Raw genomic sequence first — 12,943 nt, 5'->3', positions numbered from 1 at the left:
TTTGTAGCTGTCTCCTGGGGCAAGTGATAGTTTTGTGGAGGAGATGGCAATTTTCATTGGAAACTGGTGTGGGAATAAACATTAAAACCCTCCCAACTGCACCATCATCCTGATCCAGACCAACCCCCCACCCCCCACCCCAAGCTGGTGTATTTTTAATAGCAAAATGTAAAGATGTTGTGTAGTTCAGCCTTTAGCTAGAAATGGGGGGCAAAACTGTCAGGCAAAGTGAATACAAGGAAGAACATAACCCAAAAGAAGAACATAACCCAGGCCCTGCACATTTTGTGACCTACCAATGCAAGTCATTCAACATGTGTGGTGGCTCAATAGATCAGCTGCTGCATAATATATCACATGTCCGAGCATTCAAGATGTTAACTAATAGGTCCCAGAGCTCATGATTCAACTGTCAGGTGCGCATCACAATGGGCTCTTGTCCTTCATCATTTGCCAAACATGTGCTTGTCCTTTTGCCCAAGGCATGTTGTGGTTTGAAAGGGTGGTGGTGTTATGGTTGAAAAAATGATTTCCCAACTTTTGTGTGTTCAGTGGAGCCATAAGTCACTAACCACCACAGGTTTTGCTCTGATAACTGTATAGATTTATTGCTTATTTACTGCCCTTCCTCTAAGTTACTCAAAATGTGAAATCTATAGCACTTTTATTCTTATAGCAGTGCAGTGGAGGAAGTTAGACTGAGAGATAGTGACTTCAAGACACTATTTATTAATAAATTGCATTAGTGAATCTGTAATTCCTTGGCTAGAGGAACATTTTCAAATCATTTATATTGACCTGAAAGATGCGACTTGTTAGGGCCAAAGTAATCCAATACTTTTCATTTGCTACTGACCTAAATCAGGGTGTCATTGAGTAGGTTGAGTAACAAACAACTGCAGATGTTTCTTCTTTCATGCCAGCAAAAGCAAGAGCTAAAATTAAATGCCTTGTTTTTTTAAGGCATTAGGGCTCTCATGTTAAATTATAGTACATTTAGCCATATTTTCTGAATAAATCAAATGGCACTGACAATGCAATTTCTTTATCTGCAAAAACAATCTCGCTCAACCAAATGTTTCCATAATTAGAGTTGCCTATGTTGAACAGATGATTAAAAAAAAAAAGTCAAGTGCTACAAAATTAAGAAATAGAAGCATGGGCAATGTCTAATCAAAGCACTTCCCTTCTTTCACAAAAGTACATCTGCACTGGGGCTTTTTTTAACTGCTGGCATGCAGTTCCATTTTACAAATGTTGATGACTGTTATTTGCCTCTCAAAATCAGAACTGGCTGAAGAATAACTACCATTTCCTGTATCACTTGCATTTTTTTTCTGCCTACCAAGATGTTCCCTAGCTCATTAATCTTGACTCTGTGGGCCTTGGTGATAATGTTGCTGAGCCTGATACAGCAAGGGCAGGGCTGTGCCTGGACTGCTCCTTTTACCCATGCAAGAGTCAGGGTAGAGCAATGGATACCATTGAGCTTGAGTATAGGAAAACTCTGCTTCCAATCCCCACTCAGCTAGGAACTCACTGTGGCTTTGAGCAGGGCACTTTCCCATATATTCTAATGGCCTAGCATATCTTATATGGTGTTGTGGTGAGGATAAATCGCCACTCACAGCAGTTTGTAGAGTGGGTGTCAGACAGGAGGAAAGTGTGTGCAAGGAAGTCCCTATTTTATGGTGCTGAACCAAAAGAGGGCTGCATTTTCCATCCAGATGGGCAACCCACTAAGAAAAATGCAGTGGTGTCGTGAAGTCAGGGCTCACGTGGCAATTTTTATTACCAGGGATGCCCATGTCATCTGCCACCCTGCGTCCCTCAGAATTCTGTGTTTCCCCCGAACAGCACATGCATCTTTGATTGTATCAAGCACTATTATTCTTTTTATGTGTGCTTGTTTGAAGAAAAATAATTTCCAATGTTATTGGTAATCATAATTTCTTGTGTATTTTAAGGCATGTTTAAAGAGTGTATTGCCTGAAACACTTTAGCATGTTTTACACTTGGAATAATACATTTGTCTTTGGTACCACTTGGATTTCTGTTTGATTTTACAAAAGTATTTAGAACCTATCTGCCCACACATTCATCCATAGTCATTTGTATTTTAAAAGTGGGGGACGGGGGAAAGGAAGCAGATTTTTAAAATAATAATAATAATATTCTACTCCAACCACTACAGGTACCAACACAAACACCTGATTATAAACCTGAATAAATTTAATGTAACACTTAACTTATTACAATATACGGTGAACAAAACATCCTAATTTTTCCTCATTTGAGTACATCCCATGATGTAGAATTGTAATGCTCAAAGCTGTCTATTACACTCCAGAGTCTTCCCTCCAGAGTCTAAAACACTGCTTAGTTCACAATTCACCCCAAGTACATATATCCTCACTCTCCTGAAAAGTTCCAAAGCTCTTTAGGTATCACCTAATGTCATTTCATTTGCTGGTCTTTTACAGGTACTGGCTACAATGCCTTTGGTTTCCTTTCCACACACACATCCTCACCATTCAATTTGGATTCTCCTTAGAGTTGCAATAACCTTACCCCATTCTCAGCAAGTGCCTTTGAAGTCTGCCTGTGTAAGGAAACTCTGATCAGACACTTTATTACTGTTATATATTTTACTGAACAGAAAATATGCAGCAGAAATGTTGATATATAAACATACAACTCATGTTTTTCTTTGAATGACGTTAGACAGCAATTTCTGTAGCTTCAGCTACTTAGACTGTCCATTTCAAGCCAGGCCCTTCAAAGGAATTATATTTTAAAAGTCTGTGGAAATGTCTTTACAGTGGTAATTGCTTCCTTCATTTTAAATGAGTTATTGGATCTGTTCTTTTGTTTGTATTAGACTGCATTACTGGTTATAAATAATTGTTAGCCACATGGACTCTTATAGCATAAAGGCAACATTGAAAGGCTTTTTCTCAAATAAAGTAGGGGCCAATATCCAGGACAAATCAGGTTCCCCAAGGTATGTTACTTGTACTCCCAGGGCCTTGCTAGACCATGCCGGATAAGCTGGCATGGAGGCGGGGCGACGGCGCACTAACTTTAGCATGTGCCGCCCCACCTCCCAGACAGCCAATGTGCAGGGACTACGGAAGCCCTGCAGCGTCAGCCATTTTTTGTTGTTGTTAAAGGGGCCACATGCGCCCCAAAGCCGAAGGACAAGGTAAGTGCCTTTTTAAAAAAAATTAAGCCCCCTCCGCTCCTGATCCCCCCCCGCCATCCCAGATACCTCCCTGGCCACTCTTTCCCCGCTCGCCCTCTCTCTCCCTGATGCCCGCGTCGCCCGTCCTCCCTCTCCCCGATGCCATCCTGGTGCCCGGCCTTCTCTCCCCCCTCTCCTGCCGGGTCCAGCCTCCCCCCCCCCCGGGATCCCCCCCGGCCTGATGGGCACAGCGCTCGTATGAGCGCTGTGCCCAGTCCGTGGCTTTTACCAGCTACTCGTGAGTAAGCGAGTAGCAACAAAAAGCCACGTACCTTGCTAGACGTTCCGCAGCCCCAGCCTCAGGCTGGGGCTGTGGAAAAGGCGCGCCATAAGCAACTTCGCTTATGGCACGTTAAGGGAGGCTTCAGTGCACCTTGACCCCGGATTCATCTGGACGCACAGCAGGGAAACCGGGCCTCGCAGCACGCTAAGGCCTTGTCTAGCAAGGCCTCCAGTTGCTGCCAACTTGGATGCAGAAGAAGTTAGTAAGGATTTTAGGCTGTGTAAGTAAGGATTTTAGGCAGGGTTCTGCTATTCACTAACTCAAACCAACTCTTGCAGACCAAGCTTGTAAAGATTCTAGTTCATGGGATACCTGACTGAAATGAAATGGCCAGGAAGGGTAAAGGACAAGCCACAATTCCCCTAGAGAAGAAAAGGTGAGTTTTTCAATTAAACTAAGTTGCAAATATGCCAAGCATCAGGCAGCCCTGAAATAGCACTAGTTTTCATTAAGACTCTAAGACAACACGTTGAACCATGGTGGTTAAGCATTTTGAACTAAACATTATGGCTTAGCATAATGTGTGAACCACTCCTAACCATGGTGGCTACATAACCCCAGTTTAAACATGCTCACTAACCATTTGCTATAAAAGGTTTAGCGGCCTAACTATGCCTTTGTGTGTCATCTGAACAGGCTCAATTATATAATGATGGCTGAAACCTCATACTTGCTCAATGACTCTTGCTGTATGGCGTGAATCGTCCTGATAGCTGATGCTGGCACATTGGCAGGTATTACTGAAATGTGCTCATTACACTTTTAGATCAGATCATAATCGCTTGTGTTGATGAAATATCCTCCTGCCAACTTTTCATTGTAGTGGCCTGCCACCACCTCTCATCTTACAAGGAAATGTTAAGCTTTCTGAGATAGGTGTCTTCATTTAAGGAACATCTTCCAGCGGAACAACAACAGATTCTATGCCATCCTCTCTATCCCAACAGAACATAACCCACTGGACTGAAATAGGTAGGCATTCAGTCACACGCATAGAAAGAGGACAAACAGGAAGACAAAAAATGCTGGTGTTGGTAAGGAGAGGATGCTGCTGAATACTCAAAGAAATATGCACATCATAGTGTACAAACATAACTGTGTTATCTTATGATTACAATTCAAGAAACGGGTATGAGAAATTTTCAGAAGTGATTCTCCTAGTATCTTTCTCTTTGCTCAGGTACCCAGTATAAAAAACCATGTGTAAGAAGATATAAGTGTGTGACGCTTTTACGTTCTCTTTTGTAATGAAGAACAGGTTGCTTACCTGTAACCATGGTTCTTCGAGTGGTCATCTGTGCAGTCACACAATGGGCTCTGCGCTTGCGCCGAGCCTGTGCCTCGGAAAGGTTTGTAGCTGAGAAAAAGCGTTATTTAGGCGGGAACCCCTCCCCCACCATCCACTGCGCATGCGTAGCGTGTTCCCGCCTTACCCTCAGTTCCTTTGCGACATAGTTATGAACCGAGAGAAAGGCAGGCCTCTTCTGCATCAGGGACACCGAAGAGGGGATGGTGGGTGGGTTGTGTGACTGCACAGATGACCACTCGAAGAACCATGGTTACAGGTAAGCAACCTGTTCTTCTTCTTCGTGGTCTCTGTGCATCACACTATGGGCGAGTACAAAGCTAGTGACTTACCGGTGGAGGGTTGGTGTCACTGTAGGACTGCCGAGAGGACTGCTCTGCCGAAGGAAGAATCATTGCGAGACCTGGTATCAACATTGTAGTGTCTGGCAAAAGTCAGTGGTCGTGACCATGTGGCAGCCTTGCAGATGTCGATGAGAGGGATTCCCTTGGCGAATGCTGTGGACGTGGCTAGGCTTCGAGTCGAATGCGCTCTGACTCCGTGTGGGAGTTCGATCTTGGACAATTGGTATGCCAGTTTGATGACATGTGTTATCCAAGCTGAAAAGCGTTGAGTGGAAACATTTTGACCTTTTTCTTTTCCCCCATAACAAATAAAGAGTCTTTGTGACTTTCTAAACTGTTGTGTTCTTTCTTTGTAGAATGCTAAAGAACGACGTACATCCAGGCAGTGAAGTCTTTTCTCCAAGTCGGAAGATGGAGATGGAAAAAAGGTGGGTAGAACTATTGGTTGATTAATGTGGAAATCAGTAACCACTTTGGGAAGGAACGTTAGATCTGGTCGGAGAACTACCTTATCTTTGTGAAAGATAGTGAAGGGAGGGTCGATGCGTAAGGCACAGAGTTCGCTAGCCCTCCTTCCAGATGATATGGCTGTTAGAAAGGCTGTTTTCCATGTTAGGAGGTGTAAGGGAGCTGTAGCGAGAGGCTCGAAAGGTTTTGTGGTGAGTATGTTCAGAACCACGGAGAGACTCCAACTCGGAGTTATTGGTTTTATGGGTGGAATGAGATTTTTCAATCCTTTCATGAACCGTTTGATTATAGATGTGGAAAAAAGAGTCTTGTTGTTAATCTCTCCTCTGAAGGCGGATAGGGCAGCAAGGTACACTCTGATGGAGGTGTATTTGAGACCTTTATCATAGAGGTGATGTAAGAATGTTAGGATGTGGTTGATGGAGCAGGTGTTTGGTAAAAAGGAGTTGCGTTCTGCGAATTGTGTAAAATATTCCCATTTTCTTTGGTATGACTTTCTGGTTGATGGCTTTATGGCTGCAGACAGTACGGTTCTTATCTGTGATGAGAGATGTGTTAATGAAGGATGGTTCTCTGAGGATGGATTCTCCATGCTGTTAGATGGAGAGTTTGGATATCCGGGTGGTGAATGAGGCCTTGGTTGCACGACAGCAGGTCTGGTGTTAGAGGTAGAGGGTAGAATACTCCCTTCGCTGCTTTGAGGAGGGGGGAGAACCAAGTTTGTCTGGGCCATCGAGGAGCGATGAGTATGCAGTCTGTATCGTCCCGGATTATTTTCGTGACTACCTTGTGAAGTAGTGGGAATGGTGGAAATATGTAGAAGAGGGTGCCTTGCCAAGTGTGGAGAAAGGCATCTCCCATAGAATTGTTGCCTATTCCTGCTCTGGAGCAATATGCTGGACATACGTTGTTCTCTTCTGATGCAAAGAGGTCGATGGATGGGTGACCCCAGGTGTGAAAGAGGGTGTCTAGTACTTGCCGTGCGAGGTTCCATTCGTAATGGAGATGGAACTGACGGCTTAATGAGTCTGCCAGGGTGTTGTTTGATCCCGCAATATGGAGAGCGGTGAGGCGAATGCCTCGAGGGATGGTCCATTTGAGTAGGCGGAGAGTAAGATTGACGAGGTCGGGTGAGCGAGTGCCTCCTTCTTTGTTGATGTGCCAAAGTACAGTAGTGTTGTCTGTGAGGATCTGCACATGTTGGTGAGAAAGATAATTCTCGAAGGCTGATAGTGCTTTTTTGACAGCTTGAAGTTCGAGAAAATTGATGTGTTTCATTGAATCTTGCAGGGACCAGCGGCCTTGGATCTGGAGGGTGTCGCAGTGTGCTCCCCAGCCTATGGTGGAGGCGTCTGTCGTGAGAACTCTCGTCGGTGGTGGCCGCTGGAAGGGGATGCCCTTCAGCAGGTGTGTTATGATGGTCCACCAGTGTAAGGAGTGAGCGATGTCGGGAGGTGGCGTGAGGTAAAAACGTCTTGCGTTGCAGTCTTTGTTGAAATGTAGGATGAACCACAACTGTAGTGGTCTCATATGGAATCTGGCCCATTCGACTACGGCTACTGTAGAGGCCATGTGGCCTAAGAGTTGTTGGATGGAGTGGGCAGAGGAGCGTGGAGCAGTCATCACAGAAAGTGCTTTGTGTGTGAGAATGCGTGCTCGGTCCCGAGGGAGATATGCCTTGGCTGTAGGTGCATGGAGGTGGGCTCCGATGAATTGTACTGATTGGGTTGGTTGCAAGACCGACTTTTCTTGGTTGACACAGAGACCCAGGTTGTTGAGGAGGGTGAGTGTGTATGATATGTTGTTGTGGAGGTCGTTTTTGGAATCCGATACGATCAACCAATCGTCGAGGTAAGGGTATACCTCGATGCCTTGTAAACGGAGATGTGCGCATACTACTGCCATGCATTTGGTAAAGACTCTCGGGGCTGTCGAGAGGCCGAACGGGAGGACTCTGAATTGGTAGACGTCGTCTCCTATGGCGAAACGTAGAAAATGACGGAAGGATTTGTTGATGGCAATGTGAAAATATGCGTCTTTGAGGTCTATGACTGCAAACCAGGCGTTTCTTCTTAGGAGCGGGAGGATGGATTGGAGAGTGATCATTTTGAATTTCTTGGGACGGATGAATTTGTTGATGCCTCTTAAGTCCAATATGGGTCGAAGGCCCCCATCCCTTTTGGGTACTGTGAAGTACCGAGAGAAGAATCCTTTGTAAAGATGTTGGAGGACTTTTTCGATTGCACCCTTGTGTAGTAGAGTAAGGGTTTCTTGTAATATTGTCTGCGATGGGGTGGTGTGTTTTACGACGCCGAGTGGTGGTATGGTGTCGAATTCGATGCGATATCCTGTAAGGATGATGTTTAAGACCCATGAATCGGAAGTGATGTTTTCCCATGTGTGGAAGTAAGAGGCAAGGCGGTCCTGGAAAATGTGAGGTTGAGGAGGTATGGCGTCAAAGACGGCGTTTGGTAAAAGTATCCGTTTTCTTTTGAGTACGGAATTTTGATGAGGAGTTGGTTGGTTTTCTTTGAAACTGTTGAGAGGGTTGATATTTTGGCGTCCTATCAAAGGTAGGTCTTTGATTGTACTGTTGTTGCGGGCGAAGCCAGCGCCTTGGTCTATGGGGCTGGTGTTGTTGTTGAGAAGGGGTTAAGCCCATTCTTTTTGCCGTATTCCGTGCTTTTTGGACGGTGTCGAGTTGTTCATCTGTTTTAGAATTGAAGAGTCCCTCGGCATCGAACGGAAGGTCTTCGATGCGAGAGCGAGTCTCTGGAGTAAGGGTAGCTGAGCGAAGCCAGGCATGGCGGCGCAAAGCTATTGATCCAGTCATCAGTTTAGAATAGCAGTCTGCTTGGTGGCGGGTAGAATTAGTCTGGAGTTTAGACAGTCGAGAGGCTTGAGCCTGGAACGCGCGGGCAAGTTCTCGCTGGTCCTCGGGTAGATAATCGCAAAGCGACCCGATTTTATCCCACAGAAACAGTTGGTAACGGGACATTAATGCTTGATAATTGGTAACTCTAAGACCAAGAGCTGCGGCTGAGTAGGCGCGGCGTCCCATAAAGTCTAAGCGTCTCCCCTCTTTATCTATTGGGGCAGTATGTGTCTTCTGGGACTTAGAGTGGGAGGATTCCACGATAATTGAGTTTGGCTTTGGATGTGAGAATAAGAATTCTACATCTTTAGTTTGAACTTTGTACATAGATTCTAACTTACGTGAAGTCGGTGCCATCGTTGAGGGTGACGTCCATGTTTGTTTTATTGTTTGAAGTAAGATGGGTGAAAAAGGAATCTCCACTGGGGTTGCCGATTCCGGGTATATCGCATCGAAAAAGGGGTCCTGGATCTGTTCCTGTTGCTGTTGAGCATCGACTCCCAATGCTGTAGCCATGTGGAGAATTTGTTCCGCAAAAGACCCCATTTCCTCCGATGGAGATGGGTGGTCTTTAGTTCCGACTGCGTCGTCTGGGGACGGCATCGACGGGGGAGAAGTGGGTGCGGAAGATGCGTCTGAGTCATAATCTTCAATGGAAGGTTGAAGTATAGGTCTTGGTGTCGTAGCTGCCGGAAGCTGAGGAAGCCGTTGGGAGGAAACCATGAGCGAAGTTGAGCGTGGTGGAACTGGAGGTAGTTGTGTATCTTGTCCAACCTCCTGAACGTAATGTTGCCGGTGATGTGTATCCGGATATGGGTCATGGTATCTTTCTCTCCTATAGTGGGGAGAGTAGTCTTTGTGTGCATAATAGTAGTCAGAATATCTATCCCAATCATGAGGGGATCTAGACCGACTGCGATGTGGTACATGGTAGTACCGGCTGTAATGCTCCCTATAGTGAGGTGGGGAGCGTTGGCGTGAAGTCGATCTAGGAGAGTATCGATCACGATAGTATAAGTCTTGGTCTCGTTGTATGGGTACGAGATTGTCTGAATGTGGTGCTTCTCTGTTCGATAGTTGTCGAGTTGGAGAGCGTTGGTGTCCACGATGTGCCGACGTAAAGGAGGGAGGTATTGCCTCGCCTTGCTTATCGTGTTGAGAGGCGGGAGATGGCGGGAGGGGTTCTGCTGTAGACAGAGGTTCCCTCATCTCGCCGTCGGACGTGGAAGAGAGAAGTTCAATGGTCGGGCGTTTAGCCAGGTTTGAACTCTCTGTTACTGCTGGTAATTGAGGTTGTGATGCTTTCTTTTGTTTCTTTGGACGAGGTTCTGGAGGAGATTTGGCTTTCTTCGCCTTTTTGGAAATCTTCTTTGCTGTAGATACAGTAAGAGATCGCGAGGTCGATGCTGACGGTGGAACTGTTGTCGGTATCGACGTGGTGGTCGATGTCGAAGCTTTAGGTATCGAAGTTGTAGGGGACGCCATTTTTACGGGTTGGAGGGTTTGCTTCCAAAGTTGCGCTTTTAAGCGGTCTGAGCGATGGCGTCTGGTTTGTTTGGAGAAAGCCTGACAATGATGGCAGGTTTCTACGATGTGTGTCTCTCCGAGACAAAGGAGACAAAGAGAATGTCCGTCTGCTGCAGGTAGCTTACTGCTACAGCGGACGCATTTACGAAAAGGGGCCTTAAGGGCCATACAAAGTAGGATTTAGTAGAGGGATAGAAAGAGAATGAATAACTAACTAACTTTTTTTTTTTTTTTTTTTTTTTTTTTTTTTTTTTTTAGGAGAAAAAAGGCGTGAGAATATAGAAGAAGATTGGAGTAGGAAAAAAGGAGTAAGATTGGAAGGAAAAAACTCAGCTACTGCAAAAAATCGAGGAGGAACCTTTCGACGAGGCGCTAGGTAAGGCGGTCGCAAAGGAACTGAGGGTAAGGCGGGAACACGCTACGCATGCGCAGTGGATGGTGGGGGAGGGGTTCCCGCCTAAATAACGCTTTTTCTCAGCTACAAACCTTTCCGAGGCACAGGCTCGGCGCAAGCGCAGAGCCCATAGTGTGATGCACAGAGACCACGAAGAAGAATTACTGGATTGTTTGAAAACAAGATCAAGACAACATTGTTCCAAATGTCTATCAAGATACAAAACTATTGCTTACATCAATTATATATAATGTGACCATCTCCTATGAAGGTACACCAGAGAATTTCTGTGTGCAACAGCAACGGGAACAATATAAACCCAAGAAGGTGTGGATTCTGGACTAACATGTGCTTTTCAAGAAGGGATGTGGGATCTTTTTCAGCAGACAGGTGAATTCCATTGCAGAGAAGCTCTTGAGTGGCACATTCCAGTGGTGGGCAATGGCAAATAGAGTGAGGGCAAAGGGGTGGGGCCAAACATACTGGAATATTACAGCTAGTTACTGGCAGTAAGAGCTTTGAGCTAAGATAAACTGGCATGTTTTTAGCATAAAGCCATTCCTGCCAATAACTAGGCCTCAGGTGAGGCATTTCAGTTTTTTAGAATAAGGGAAAAGCTGCACAAAAATCAGGAAACCACCCTTGAGGGAGAGTGGGTGTGGGCAGAGGAAAGGCCATCTGGGGGAACCGAGGGGGGGCACACACCTGAGGTTCTGCACCCCTGTTTTAAAGAAAGTGAAAGAGAGGGACAGAGGGCTGATGCATAACAATGTGGGAGGTTGGAGGTTGGAGGGGTGGCTCCATTTAGACTAGCAGTGGGCAGCACGTGGCCCTTGATATAATTTCATATGGCCCTCAGGCTACTTTCAAACTCAGTCCTTGGCCCTATCCCCTGTGCCCTTAGCCCTGGCCACTGCTGGAATGTGGCCCTTGAAACTTTTCCCAGATTGGAATTCAGCCTCTGGGCCAAAAAAGTGGGTCACATTATTAGTTATTATTATTAATTACATTTATGTACTGCCCCATAGCTGATGCTCTCTGGGTGGTTATGTAGGGCTACCCTATATCATACATGTTGTGTAGGCCTACCCTATACCATTTCCCCATCACCTGCCTGGCTTCCTTCTACTGGGCAGTTGTATTAAAGGCAAAGGCCTTGCATGCCACTTTGAAACAGCTGTCTTAATTATGTTGGAGGAAACAATGGAGCTATAGGAATCCATGAATATAAACTCCATTAATCTAAAGACATGATCACACAGTAGGCTTAAGTCAGATTCAAAGGTGATGCTCTGTTAGTGTGGACATAGAATGATGGGAAATTAAGTTATGGATCAAGAACCACACTCACTTTGCACTAATTCTGCTGCTATGGAGACAGAATGTAATGAAAATGTTATCACTGTCCGTGTGGGTTTGCTTTAGCCTGTTGAACTCTTATTTACTGAAAATGATTCATGAAAAGGAAGGAAAGTGGGCTGACTCATGAAAGTCCTGGGCTGACTTTGCAGAGCTAGTAGACAGCTGGTCTTCCTTTTCTCTTATTAACTGAGAAATCCGATCTGGAAACCACTGAAATATAACGAGCAGCACAGAACTTCTTGGCCAAGTATAACTGTAGTTCAAAGTGTTCATTTCCCTTGGCTTCTATTTCTCTCCTACCCTGACTGAGATGCGATGCTTCATGTGCCTCACAAACTTAACTGCATTACTTTCGTTGTTCTATAAAAGCTTCTTTCCACCCACTGGACATAGATAGGAAGTAGCTTTAAAATAATTTCAAAAACGTGATGCTGCCTGCAGCCTCCTGATAACTGATATGTATAGTCTGTGAAATCATTTGACATCTTTGAAATGCTAATACTCTAGAAGAATGTTGTTGGAACTGTTGTTATTCCTTCTGAACTGTTATCTCTGCTATCAAAAGTCCATTTGGGCCTGTTGGTATGGCATGAACTGTTTCTAACAGCCTCTCTGCACATTATGCCATCCACGTGGAGACCAATGGAAATGGTTTCTGCATGATAGATTCTCCATGCTGTGAGTGTAAATTTGTAGCAAACCTTGCCAGGTGGATTTCATGCTCTATTTAGAGAGTCTGCATGCAACCAGTGGAGTTTTCTGGCAGTCAATGTAGTGGTGGCATGGAGATTCACCATACCACATATATGATCTGTATGGCTAACCATGCTGCATATTGTGGGGAAAGCCATCGCATACAGATTATTTCATCCTGCTTCCAGATGGTTAATGGAGCAACCCAATCCCAAATGAATGAGTTGGTTAGTAGCATGTCTCCAACCAACAGATGGAATTACGGATATCTGGAAAAATTAAAAATGAGTTCAGGGCCCAAAGATGGAAACTAAGGGCTCATCTACACCAAGCCGGATATTCCACTATGAAAGCGGTATATAAAAGCAGTAGCCACACTATTGCTTTATAGTGACATTGAAGTGCACTGCAGGATCTGCACTACTGCTTTATAGTGGTAATGAAGTG

At 45.1% G+C, this 12,943-nt stretch overlaps 1 protein-coding gene across 1 annotated transcript in view; it reads right to left on the bottom strand.

The window, feature by feature from the left end:
• Window positions 1-12,943, bottom strand: part of EDIL3 (EGF like repeats and discoidin domains 3) — a 306,989-nt gene that overhangs the window by 202,249 nt on the left and 91,797 nt on the right. The gene's annotated exons all lie outside the window — the stretch shown is intronic.

This window comes from Elgaria multicarinata, chromosome 6 (assembly GCF_023053635.1).
Source record: "Elgaria multicarinata webbii isolate HBS135686 ecotype San Diego chromosome 6, rElgMul1.1.pri, whole genome shotgun sequence".
NCBI classification, from domain to species: domain Eukaryota; kingdom Metazoa; phylum Chordata; class Lepidosauria; order Squamata; family Anguidae; genus Elgaria; species Elgaria multicarinata.
The sequence above is the reverse complement of the archived record's forward strand: the minus strand, read 5'-3'. Positions and strand labels throughout refer to the sequence as shown.